Consider the following 14,109-nt stretch of genomic DNA (forward strand, 5'->3'; position numbering starts at 1 on the left):
AAGTAACATGGGAACGCCATCAAAAAGACGGTATGCGGTAACGTTTGAATAAAATATAAGCATACTTTTGCTACAATATAGACACTGTCTTATTGGTTAAATGGGTACTGTGTGGCTGATCATGAGGTCTTGGGTTCGAGTCTGGGATCGAAAAAAACAACGAGGTTTTGATTCTTCTAAAAATTTTCAGTACAAAGCTGAAGTTGTGAATATGTGCATGTATACACCATCGTGCTCGAAGAGTATATCTAGCTGTCGGTCAAACATTATCAAGCCAGCACTGCAGCGTTGTGGGTTTAAGCTCCATATCCCACTGTAATCAAGGAGGTCCTGCCCCTGCCAAGTGGCACGTCGATTCTCATTCTACTATCGCTAACGCTTTGAAAACTAGAAAGATGTATGGGAATGACATTTGCTATCGACAGGTCACGTGATCAAGATCTGTCATCTCCATACATTTTTCTAGTTTTCGAAGCGTTAGCGATGGTAGAAAGAGAATCGACGTGCCACTTGGCTAGTGGACCCTTAAATTATTTATTTATTTATTTTATTTATTAAGTTTGCTAGCGACTTTTACATATTTTTACACATACAAAAAAATCAACTTATGAACTAACATGCTTAGCGTATGCAAAGTCGTATTAAAGCAAACATTGCTTGCAAAACTACTTTCATCTAATAATGTTACAAAACAAAATACTTATATTTTACAACTTAATTATAAATCTAATGTATCCTAATTAAAAGCAAAAAAAAAATGAATATGTAATATGTATTTCTGTATCTAAAACTATATAATCAAAAATTAATAGAAAAAACTAAACAATAAATAGTAAAGGGTGGACCATCCCCACCAAAACAATTCAATTTAGTTGACGTTGCAGCTTGGACTCTTCGGTTTTTCGCATAGAATAACAAAATAAATGCTGTTGTTTATAGTTATAAAAGAGTAAAAGTAAACTAATTGTAATTTAGTAAAATAATCACAAAGATCGCAGTCCCTGTAAGCGTTTAATCTAAGTGTATTATGTTTCGTATAACGCGATTACGAGTCGGGCGGAGCTCAAACGCAATTAAACTTATTTACAAACTGTGCCAATAAAAAGCTTGCCTTCATAAAGCTGTGTGCACATTACTCGTAGGCGAATTAAATTTTAAAGCTCTTTGAACTATTAGTCCGAGATCCCAGGAGCATTTTTAACACGCTTTCTTGAAAATCTTGGAATCTCAATTAGATCCACTTCCCGGTATTCGATTAGAATGAAATTTTGCACACGCTCTGAATTCTGATGACAATACATGACTAGCTATAATATAAGTCATTACAAATTCAATATGGCCGCTTCCCCATGTTGGCGGACTGGCTGTTTAAAATCCACCCCCATGATATGGGTATCTAATGAAAGGGTTTGCTGTCACAAACACGAAAAAATAGTCAAGTGACTTAAATCCAAGATGGGGACATCCAAGATGTTATTTTTGGACACAACGCTCCATTTGTAATTTTTATTGCGTGCTAGAGCGTGTTTTTTAGTTTTTTTAACTAAAGTAAATTTAAATTATTACAACTGATTACTATCAACTTAATTTTCATGAAACTTCATCTTGATGAGACGCTCAACATTTTTATCTACGAAAATTCTTGATTCTGGTAGCTAACAGGGTTACTAGGTAAAAAAACATCTGAGCGTAGAAACGAGCTAACAGACCACGCAATTTGTAGAACAGTGTGATTTTTAAGTTGTATAACTCTTAAGCATATGTAAATAACAGCTGGTTAGTAATAACTTATGAACAACTCCTCTCCTCGTATCAATAACGAGGTCATCAAAAATTATTACTAACTCACGAATTGCAGATTTTTAAATTACCGGGACCGAAACCTTAACAAGCGCTACGAGGCACAGGTCTGTATCACCACCATCAATTTTTAATTCTTACGGAACCCTCGGTGGGCGAGTCCGACTCGCACTTGTCCGGTTTATCAACTCTAAGGGTGCGCTATGTTGCTATGGATGCGTTTGATAACCACCAATCATATTCTTTAGTGCACATAGAGCACTGGTAGAAACGGATTAAACTAAGATTTATGTTTTGTATATGGAAGGATGCGTGCTTAACATAGCTGAATATGACATCGTTGGTGGAAAAGCATCCTAAAACCGTAAGTAAAAATAAAGGGTTCGATATATATTGTATTCAGTGCATTGTGGAACCGGCTTTAGTTATCAATTAAGGATTGTTTGTAGGTTTGCTTAAAGGGCCTCAGCCTCATTGAGGACATTAATTGATGCCCTGAGGACGTCGCGTCCTTGATGGTGTAAGGTTATTATTATGACTAGCAAATGCCTGCGATTTCGTTCGGCTATAATTGCTTTCTTCTTTGACAATGTTTGTCGGTCTACGTCTTGTAATGTACGTTTAAATTTGACGTTATACTACTGAACCTAGTTAAAAATTCTTCCACCAATAAAAAACTACATTATCAGGCAGTGACATAGGCTATATTTTATCCCAATATTGTGAAACGCGAGTGAAACCACAAGGTTATGCTAGTGTTACCATAAAAGTGGTAGGTACGGATACCTAAGAAAACATTAAAGTAAAAATGTTTTTTTAATCCCGCTAATTCTCCGTAGGCCTCACGTACTGCCTTAATGTGTCCAAAGTGTCGAGCTGGATTTTTTAAGTCTAATATCTACTTAGAATTCTAGACAGAGCTCATTTTAGCATCGCTAGGGTTTGTTAAGATCAATATTGCCTATCTTTTTACTTTCTTTTTATTTTTTGTAGTTTTAAAATAATGTCAGTTCTAGAGTTCGTTGCATTAACATATTCTAGAAGTAGTACCATAACTTATTACAGGATTAAAAAGTGATTACAAATACAAGAAAACTAAAGTCGAACAAAGGTTATGATTCACAACACTTGTCAGGACAACTTAATTAAAAAATCAAACTGTAACCAAAATAAGACCCTAGAATGACAGAGAATGACCTTGAGTGAAGTCACGTACTCGTGAACGATGTGAGTAGGGTTAAAGGCGCCTTTGACAGATATCTAACACTCCCTTTTTCCACTCAAGTCACTCTTCCCGCCTATCAATCAAGTAACCCATAAAGAATTACACAACAAGAGATGTGGACGGCTCGAACGCCACGAGCACACTGAAGCCGTCCGTACCGCAAGTCGTTGTAACACGGCCATAACAAACTTAAATGTGACCCTCTCAGAATGAGAGGGTTATGGCCAATAGTCTAACACGGTGGTCCAATGTTGATTGGCAGACTTCACACACGCAGAGAATTAAGACAATTTTCAGGTATGCAGGTTTCCTCACAATGTTTTTCCTTCACCGTTTGAGACACGTGATATTTAATTTCTTAAAATGCATATAACTGAAAATAATAAATAAAATATCCTAAACTGCTCTGAGCTGGGAATCCAACTCAGGACCTCTCTATTGGGAACAGCACCTCTACCAACTGTGCCAGAGAGGTGTTATATGATTTTTCTATATACTTACGTCAGATAAAAACCTTGAACTTGTGAGCAGAAGCTGTAACAAGACATGTTCTCAAGAACATGCCCGGTCGTGTCTGCGGCTGGTAATTGGCAAGCGCGAGCGGTAGCTACATCACCTGGGGCCACGCCCCTTCCGTGTCGACCCCGCAAATGTGCCCGAAGGCTGTATCCAATTTCACGCCCGAACATACTCCACCGAAGTTTGGGTATTTAAAAAAAAATGGCAAATTGTGTTTTAAAAAGTAAAAATAGGATTTACATTTGTAACACTTTTATTGACGACTGATTGTAATTTGTAACCTGCTCGAAATTCATCCGACATCAGCCCATTTTAAAAAACCTCTACGCTGTGACGTTACGTGATAGCCCAGTGGATATAACCTCTGCCTCCGATTCCAGAGGGAGTGGATTCGAAACCGTCCGGGGCTTGCACTTCCAACTTTTTAGTCATGTGCATTTTTAAGAAATAAAATATCACGTGTCTCAAACGGTGAAGGAAAACATCGTGAGGAAACTTGCATACCAGAGAATTCTTTGCGTGTGTGAAGTCTGCCAATCCGCATTGGGCCAGCGTAGTGGACTATTGGCCTAACCCCTCTCATTCTGAGAGGACACTCGAGCTCAGCAGTGAGCCGAATATGGGTTGATAACGACGTAGTGGCGTAGAGTTTTCGCCGGGATCAACTGGAAATTTGCCGCCGAATTTATTTTAATTATTAATTTAGAATTAATTGTGAGCTCATAGTAACAGAACATCAAATATTCACCAATAACTAAATGGCAAAGACATTCAGTATTTTTTACACTGTAGTGTTTTTTTGGATTTAAGTTTTATAGTAATTTCATTGAATGCCAATTTTAATTAACGGCCTATAGTCTACACGTCTTTTCAGCAAATTCAAAACGATGTCTGCGACATGTCGATAGCTTATTCGCTTAGTATCGCTCGTTTTGTTCGTACACGTAGATGTAGATTGTAACAGTGGATAGCTGTACATATACTAGACAATGATCTATGTCAGCTTAGAGCCAATTAACCCAGATAATCAAGGAGCTCGTGACATATCTCAGCGCGGCATCTACAGCCCACAGATCTCTGGGGAACTTGAAATATTGATAGAACCATTTGTGACACTGATTCATGTCTTTAGATTTGATTGTATTGTGGCGTAGTCTGAAGCAAGCAAAACAAAAAAAAACTGGAAGCATACACACATGAAAAATTATGTCGTCTGTAAGTATATCATCATCATTCCCATATTCGGGTTACTGCTGAGCTCGAGTCTCCTCTCAGAATGAGAGGGGTTAGGCCAATAGTCCACTACGCTGGCCTAATGCGGATTGGCAGACTTTACACACGCAGATAAGTGAGAAAATTCTTTGATATGCAGATTTCCTCACGATGTTTTTCCTTCACCGTTAGAGTATATGCTTTATTAAAAATAATTACACTTATAAATAGCATGTACCTAAGCCTATAACATGCGACCCACGACATAAATCTCGCAACGACACGAAATAATAAAAATGCAGTCGACCAATGGCGGCGCTATTCGTCGACAATAATACGTCATTTTGCTGTGTCATGGATGCATGTTAGGGGGTGACCTAAACACTTTTTGTACACATTATCACCATAAGTCCGCATATGAACAATTGACTCTAAATCGCTTTTCTTTAAGTAGAATTAGCCATTAGAACGATTGGAGAAGCAAGAAATACAGCTTCAAATGTTACTTCGCCGCTTTGGTGGACCGGCGAACTTTTTGAGTAATAAAAAAATGTTCTTTTTTTTAATTCTTCAAAGTTAGCCCTTGACTACAGTCTCACCTGATGGTAAGTGATGATGCAATCTAAGATGTAAGCGGGCTAACTAGTTAGGAGGAGGTTGAGAAATCCGCACCCCTTTTCGGTTTCTACACGACATCGTACTGGAATTCTAAATCGCTTGGCGGTACGTCTTTGTCGGTAGGGTGGAAACTAGCCACGGCCGAAGCCTCCCACCAGCCAGACCTGGACCAATTAAGAAAATCTCAATCGGCCCAGCCGGGGATCGAACCCATGACCTCCGTTTTGTAAATCCACCGCACATACCACTGCGCCACGGAGGCCGTTCATTTCTTTAAGAAACGAACTTGAAGTATTAACAAAATTATTTAACCAGATCCTTGTTTATACATCACACTATCATACTTTTATACAGAGGTATACCTGGGTTCCCGGGACCAATGTATTACCGGTGGGCATTCTTTTTTAATAAACGTAACTGCCATTGATATACATAATATATAGATAGATATATCGCAGCGCTCCGAGATGCAGTGGAGACACATAAATAATTCTCGAGGTCCCGCGCTTCGCTTCCACGGAAACTATATTTCTCGGATCCCGCTGATAGCCGATACTCTAGAGCACTAATGCATAGTTTACACGACTAGTTTATACCTCACTTATGTATTTAAAATAGATGTCTGCGTTTGGATTTGATGATGTGCATCTGCAAGTGTAACATATCTGTATTAATAACATCTTTGGCCACAGAACAAGATAATTTTTTTTTCTATACTGTTTATTTTTTTATTTCTATACTGTGCATTATTCCTTGTATTTATTTTCTCTTTTTCGATTGGTTGTCTGGAAGAGGTCGCTCATTAGCGATAAGGCCGCCAATTGTACATTAGTTTTTAAGTTAATTTCTTGTCTGTTATTATTATTTTTGGCGTACAATAAAGTATATTTCATTCATTCATTCATTAATTCATTTCATTCATTCATTCATTCTGATCAATGTGTATGTGAAATTCATGGCAAAGTCGGACAAAATTATGGCCTCAGCGAACCATGGTGATGGATCCTTTAGAACTATAAAAACCGCGATGGATATGTTTATTTTACAGGATAGATTATACATTTTTAACCGACTTCGAAAAAGGAGGAGGTTCTACGTTCGGCTGTATGTTTTTTTTTTTTTTTTTTTTTTTATGTATGTTCAGCGATAATTCCGTCATTTGTGGACCGATTTTGAAAATTCTTTTTTTGTTTCAAAGGGTTTGATTCCAGGGTGTTCCCATTTTTTTTATGTCAGGATCTGATGATGGCATCCTGGAGAAATTGAGGGGAACTTTCGAAAATCGTAGGGACGGCTAGTGCGTTTGTTAGTGTTTCCATAATGTATTTTAAACCACTACAATTTTATGAAGGTCTGGAGTTAGTCTGATGATGGAGCCGAAACACAGACGATGGAACTCGTCAACGATTTACAGCAGGTACTTCTTGTTTGGGCTTGATTTATTTGTATTGATGAGAACTTTCCACCTAGTTGGGTTGTGACTGTATTAAGGGTCTGATGATGAAGACGAAGGACAGTTAAGAGAACTCCTCAACGGTTCACAGTAGCTACCTTGTGTTTGGACTTGATAAATTTGTATTGATGAGAACTTTCCACCTAGATGGGTTGTGACTGTATTAGGGGTCTGGTGATGAAGACGAAGGATAGTTAAGGGAACTCCTCGACGGTTCACAGTAGCTACCTTGTGTTTTGACTTGATAATTTTGCATTGATAAGAACTTTCCACCTGGATAGGTTGTGACTGTATTAGGGGTCTGGTGACGAAGATGAAGGAGAGTTAAGGGAACTCCTCGACGGCACACAGTAGCTACCTAGTGTTTGGACTTGATAAATTTTATATTGATTAGAACTTTTCACCTAGATGGGTTGTGACTGTATTAAGGGTCTGATGATGAAGACGAAGGACAGTTAAGAGAACTCCTCAACGGTTCACAGTAGCTACCTTGTGTTTGGACTTGATAAATTTGTATTGATGAGAACTTTCCACCTAGATGGGTTGTGACTGTATTAGGGGTCTGGTGATGAAGACGAAGGATAGATAAGGGAACTCCTCGACGGTTCACAGTAGCTACCTTGTGTTTGGACTTGATTTAATTTTATATTGATGAGAACTTTCCAACCATATGGATTGTGACTGCATAGGGGGTCTGGTGATGAAGACGGAGGACAGTCACCTTTCACGTTTTTCTAAATATTTATATTACGTGTGGATAAAGGGGGAGTGAAATTTTGTATATGAGTTAAGGTAGTATTTTTAAAATTGGGATTGTAGGACTTAGATACTTATCATAAGAAAATAGCGTTTCAAATATTTGCTTATTAATTTTTGTTCACACTCAGTAGGTGTGCTAACACTAAAAATTAAAAAATAAAAATTTTAATAAAAAAATTCAACCGACTTCCAACTCAAAAATTAAACTAAACTAAAAAGCAAAAAATAACATCTTACCTATGTGCTACCTTCTAATCAGTTTGAAGGCGGTGCCAAGCCAGTGATGTTTTAATTTAAGCCGTTTAAATTACAAAATTTCTGTGGTTCTTTCAGAAACGGCTTTTATTAAAACATGACACTGGATTGGCACCGCCTTCAAACTGATCAGAAGGTAGCACATAGGTAAGATGTTATTTTTTGCTTTTTAGTTTAGTTTAATTTTTGAGTTGGAAGTCGGTTGAATTTTTTTATTAAAATTTTTATTTTTTCATTTTTTATCTTCAAATTATGGTCACGTACAAAAAGCTTAGATTGATTTTCTAGCGAACAAAGTCACAGGTACCCGTTGGTTAAATTTATAAAAGACAGCGATTATTATGTACAGCGGGAATATGCCCGACTAGTTTTGAACACACACCGTACCTTTAGTCATTTGCTTGTTAGGGGAACGTGGCGCGAGCCAAACTGGTCGGGCGTAGGAACTCTAACAATAATCATGTGAAGTTGTCCTATCTAATTTCGATTAACTGTCTTTACAGTTAATAGACTCGTGTAAACTATGCATTATTATCAGTACCTACGAGGGTATAATAAAATAATAATAATAATAAAAGCCTTTATTCGCTGACCTTTTACATTTTGACTTATAATTAATACAATTTTTTAAATTCAACTAAAAATAAAATAAAATATAATTTTAGCAACCACTTTGTAGGTCAGGTTGTCCTGCGACATAGGCCTCCCCCGCTTTTTTCCACTCATCTCTGTCTCGAGCTAACCTCCTCCACCCTTTTGGTAAATCCTAAAACCTACGAGGGTACACGTCTACAAATATGTATCATAATATGTACCTATATGTGTACAACAAAGGGATATCTTGAGTACGCTTATATTTTTCTCACATATTCTTCGATATTGAATTGTCGAGCTTATTCTAAAGAGGCACTTCAAAGTTTACTTACATCCATACATATTTATTGAAATATAGATATTTCATCATCATCATCATATCAGCCTTTTTAAACGACCTACTAAAGAAATAGACCTTCCTCTTTGTAGGACAGATGTGGACTTAGACCTACCACGCTGCACTAATGTAAGTTGCTGGACTTAGGGTGGTGGTGGAATATTTGTATATTTAACAATCATTATCAGATTTTAATTGATCAGTGGCGTATCGTGCAATGGATGGGCCCTGTATCAAAATTAATTAGGGCCCCAAATGAAGGGTAAAGAATTAAAAAAAAATGCTCGCATGTATAAATATGACAGAGAATGTATGATGTATCCAACTTTTGGAGTGCTTAATCCGGGAAATTCTGTTTTTTTTACTTTTGAAACTACAGTTTATTTATGATTATTCCCGGGAAGCACTAGATTAAGTGAGATTGTGGATTACACTTTACTTATTTTTCTTTCACACTTACGGGGCCCCTGTAGTTCGGGAGCCCCGTATCATTGATACGGCTGATACGACGGTAGCTACTCCCCTGAATGATAATATAATAACCGACGGCTTAACGACCCCACACTAGTGCTGGCCGACCCCCGACCAGGTGTACTGACGACATCACAGGGATTCGCTGGATGTAGGTGGCTGAGAATCGTAATGTTTGAAAATCCCTACAAAAGGCCTATGTCCTGCAATGGAGGTCCATCGGCTGATATGATAAGGATGATGATTTTTTAGAGGAAAGAAAAGTTCAGTATTTTACAGCTAGCAGTCAAACCTAGACCGAAGATTGAAGGTTCTTGATCCATTAAATTAAAAAGTTGATGTAATTTATTTTAAGTTAGTGCTAAGTGTAAGTTAATCATCGCAAAGGAAGTCTATTTAAATCTGAAATGCAAATACACACCAGTCCCCAGTGCCATCGATGTCCTATTTTGTAATGTAAGAGAGTTTTCACATGCACATAAAACTACTAGATGGGCTGGTTACACTCAATAAATTATCCTAAGGTATTAACAGTATGGTTTTTTATTTTACGTTAACGTTTGTAGTTAAATCGGAGATACAACTTTTATTCACAATGAAAAAAAAAAGAAATGCACAGAAAGAAGGTAAACTCGTTAAAGATTACTTCCAATCATTGTTGAAAAGCTATGCAAACCACTTTAACGGAATTGTAACACTTACTCCGCTGTTTCCTGTCACTCAAAATCACTTATAATGTCACCGTAAAATAGTAAATACCTTTAGTTTTACATCTATATTGCGAGATTGTAAACTGTCAATAGATTGTGAACTCCATACATAGAACTGGAACTTGAATGGCTCAGAAACCAATGATTAAGTTAGGTTAGACATTTTTTTAATTTATAAACGTACAATTAAAAAATAAAGAATGTTCTTACAGCCAACTGAATAATAACAACTTAAATTGTTTCAGTTTACAATTTATCGACAGTTTATAATCTCGTATTTATAATTTTACGGTGACAAATTTAAACAAGAAGACTGTTATGGTTGAAAGTGTTTCTAAACAGCCCAAGTCAAGCGGCTTCGATCGGTGACGTAAATCGTTGGATAGAAGCTATCGATCAGCTGATTTAATAAGCAAATGATTAGATAGAACTCTCCAGTAAGCGTTTCCAGCGTTTCTGTATATCAATGTAAATCGGTACATAGATTCCTTGCACACGAGAGAACTAATTTGCTAATGCACGTATATTTAGTGACTGGCATCGGCGGCTTCGCTCCCGATTCCAAATCCATCGGAACATTCGCAGAATAGAACAGAACGTGCAGTCAGTCTAAATAAGTTCCCGCTGTTCTAGGGTTTGCCGTGTTTTGATGAAAGTTTAAATTTTGTTATTTTAGTATTTCATTAAACAAGCGGACGCGCGCGACTTCATCCGCGTAGTATTCAGTTTTTCAAAAATTCTGCGGGAACCATGGATTTTTACGGGATGAAAAATAGCCTATGTTAATCGAGAGTAAAATCTATTTCCTTTACAAATTTCAGCCAAATTGCTTCCAGCTGCAGCGTTAATAAGGAATAAACATACAGACTTACACACACGGAAACTTTCGTCTATATAATATTAGTGCAACTAGCCGTAGCTTCGCGGTTACACCCGTTCCTGTGGGAATATGAAGATAAAATAATATCATCTTCATCATAAACAACCCATATTCGGCTCACTGCTGAGCTAGAGTCTCCTCTCAGAATGAGAGGGGTTAGGCAATAATCCACCACGCTGGCCCAATGCGGATTGGCAGACTTCGCACACGCAGAGAATTAAGAAAATTCTCTGGTATGCAGGTTTCTTCACGACGCTATTCCTTCACCGTGAGAGACACCTGATACTCAATTTCTTAAAATGCACACAACTGAAAAGTTAGCTGCATGCCCCGGATCGGATTCGAACCCAAACCTTTCAGAGGCAGAGGCAGAGGTCGTATCGTCGTATGCCGTAGAGCGTATGTTATATGGCATGTTAAAGAAAATTGTAACGTTATCGTCATCTCGTGAGGAATCAAGTAATAAAAGTTCAATCTATTTTTTTTTAAATTGTAAAATTAATTTTTGCGCAACTTCAACCCTTTCAAAAATATGAACCTCGAAATACTATAGGTTAGGAACTAGAATTCACTGCTAGAGTACCTAATACGAGACGTAATCTGCTAATGTACCTATATTTAGAGGTTCTTGACATTCGTATTACCTACTGTAACATCTTACCGGAGAATTTCTGCGAAATCTCTCAATTCCGCTCTAGATGTGTGACATAGACCGTCATAACTAAGTATTTAAAGGCAACTTTAATGTTATCTATAATGTCTTAAGCAATGTTTTAAGTTCCTTTCGCTATCTTTAGAAACTGTTTATTTATTTTCGATTCAAATAATTTACTTTATTTGATTCTTTAAATCTATGATTCTTACATTACATGACAATTGCTAACGAAAAGAACAACTATTTCAGTTTCTGAAATACATTGTTTTTAAAATGCCGGCCAAGTGATCATAAGCAAAACAATATGCAAACTATAAGCCTTCATTTTTACCGGATGTTAAAAAAGCGTTCAAATATAGTATGAAGTTTAAAATGCAACACTGCTCGAAAAAAGCGTCGCGTTTTAAAAACGCTGTCGCGTGAACATATACTTGGGAAAGCATTTGTTGTATTTGAACGCTTTTGTAATGTTCAAAAATTCAAAATTCATTTATTCCAAGTAGGCTCAGTTTACAAGCACTTTTGATACGTCAGTTGACTATTTGTAAAGATTCTACCACCGGTTCGGAAGGCAGATTCTGTTAAGAAGAAACCGGCAAGAAACTCAACAGTAGCTCTTTTTAAAAAAAATCATACAATATTATACTATACAATTGATGACAACATTACAATTTCTTATAGTGTTACTTCCTGTGTGAAGGTGAAAGCTAATCCAACGGCCCCCAAGCATCTATATCATTAAGGAACTCATCGATGGTGTAGTAACCTCGGCTAAGCAAATGTTTTAAACACATTGCTTAAAGCTATGCATTGGCAGGTCAACACTGTCTTGGGGATCTTGTTATAGAAGAGTACACCCAAACCTACAAAAGATTTTTTTACTCTTTGGAGACGATATGTTCGTTAAAATAGCTCTCGTGCTAATGAGGGCTCAAAGCCTTTTGTAATATTAATAGCAAATATTAAAAAAAAAAAAAACAATAAAATATCACGTTTCTCAAAATTAGAAATACTTACATCAATAATAATTAATTAATTAAATAACCTTCCCGCTTTGTTACATACAGCATAAAACCTAAAAGACAAGTCAAACAAAACAAGTTCTTGTATCAATAAAATATCGTTGCGTACCAGGACATCATAGGTTCCAAACAAGCTTAGAAATTCAAGCGGCTTCCTATACGCCTTTGTTACTACGCCACTGGCTGTTTGCTTTCAATTAGACACTGTGTTGGTGTTTCGTCCGGCTTATGCTGATCTGGTACTTGCAAATAGTCTACCTTACTAGTACAGACAGGGATTTATATTTAAATGCATATTCACATTGACACTTTTCTGTGAGTGTGACCCCATTGAATAAAGCCTTACTAGCTCCTTAGTTGAGGGGTCGGACTTAAACACAAGTGGTCTAGGGTTCGGTATCCCACATGATTTCACTTATTTGAAGCGGGTGGGCATCGAACCCAGTGCCTTTAGGTGACTCTTAGTCTATCAAGGCCATTAAGGCTTTTAATCTCAAACGCTTTGCAATTTTTTCGTGTACCCGTTTCGACAAACATACTCTTGAAATTGGAACCGTTGTCACATAGAAAAAAAATAGCACAAAACCTAATTACTTCTAACGGATGATCGAAAAATTCCGTCCATTTTTCATGATCGTAAGAGGTAGGTATGACTACACCCTCCGCTCGGTCATAAATCATTAAAAGGGGCTCAGTTGCATTCTAGAGCAGTCTTTATAGCTATTGCCACAGTAGATATTATATCTACTGTGCTATTGCATTATTAAAATACCCCCTTATCGATAAAGTAAATTAATTCATATTCAATTGAAAATAGGTTTATTTCAAGTGAGCCTCAAGCACTTTTTAAGTGAGGTCTATTGGTTTGTAGTGAGTGGTAAGGACCATCCATCCTTTATGCAATAAATAGTAAAAAGGACGGCCGATTTTTGTATGAGTTACTAATTTCAATTTACACAAATGATATTTGGTATTTTATGATGCTAAAAATTGGTATATTAAATTACTATAAATATTAAACTCGCAGAAGTTGTCATTACAACAGACTAGACTTAAACATGTCATGTTTATTTCGCGCGAAACGTCCGCTCCTATGTACTATGTTGCATTGCAAAATGGTGAACCGCGCTGGCTCGCTGACCGCTGACCGTCGTAGGCTCGTCTTCAAAATAATGACGAGCTCTAGGTATTGCAAGATTTATAAGTAAGAATAATTATTTATTTATAGTATAAATAAATAATTATTCTGATAGTAAAGCACTTATGACGCTTCACAATATCATACAGATGTTGAGAATTATTACGGTAACATGACATGGATTAAGTAATAGTGGGCCACATTATCGAATTATTCAGAATCGTACACCGAGAAAAATATGCACCGCTGAAAATGTGACCTACTTAAACCACTAAAGTGTATATACAAAATAGGCCTGAAGTTCTGATCTGGTGGTAGATAGGTGTATTAGTAGTGGCTAATTATTGAGACGACGAGACGTATCCCCAAGCGATTTAGCGGTGTAGTACGTTACCTACCTGTAGATCTCTATGTGGCAAAAAAAAGGTAGGTACATCTTTGTTTATTATTATCGCCTACCT

Source organism: Bicyclus anynana, chromosome 6 (assembly GCF_947172395.1).
Source record: "Bicyclus anynana chromosome 6, ilBicAnyn1.1, whole genome shotgun sequence".
Lineage (NCBI taxonomy): Eukaryota > Metazoa > Arthropoda > Insecta > Lepidoptera > Nymphalidae > Bicyclus > Bicyclus anynana.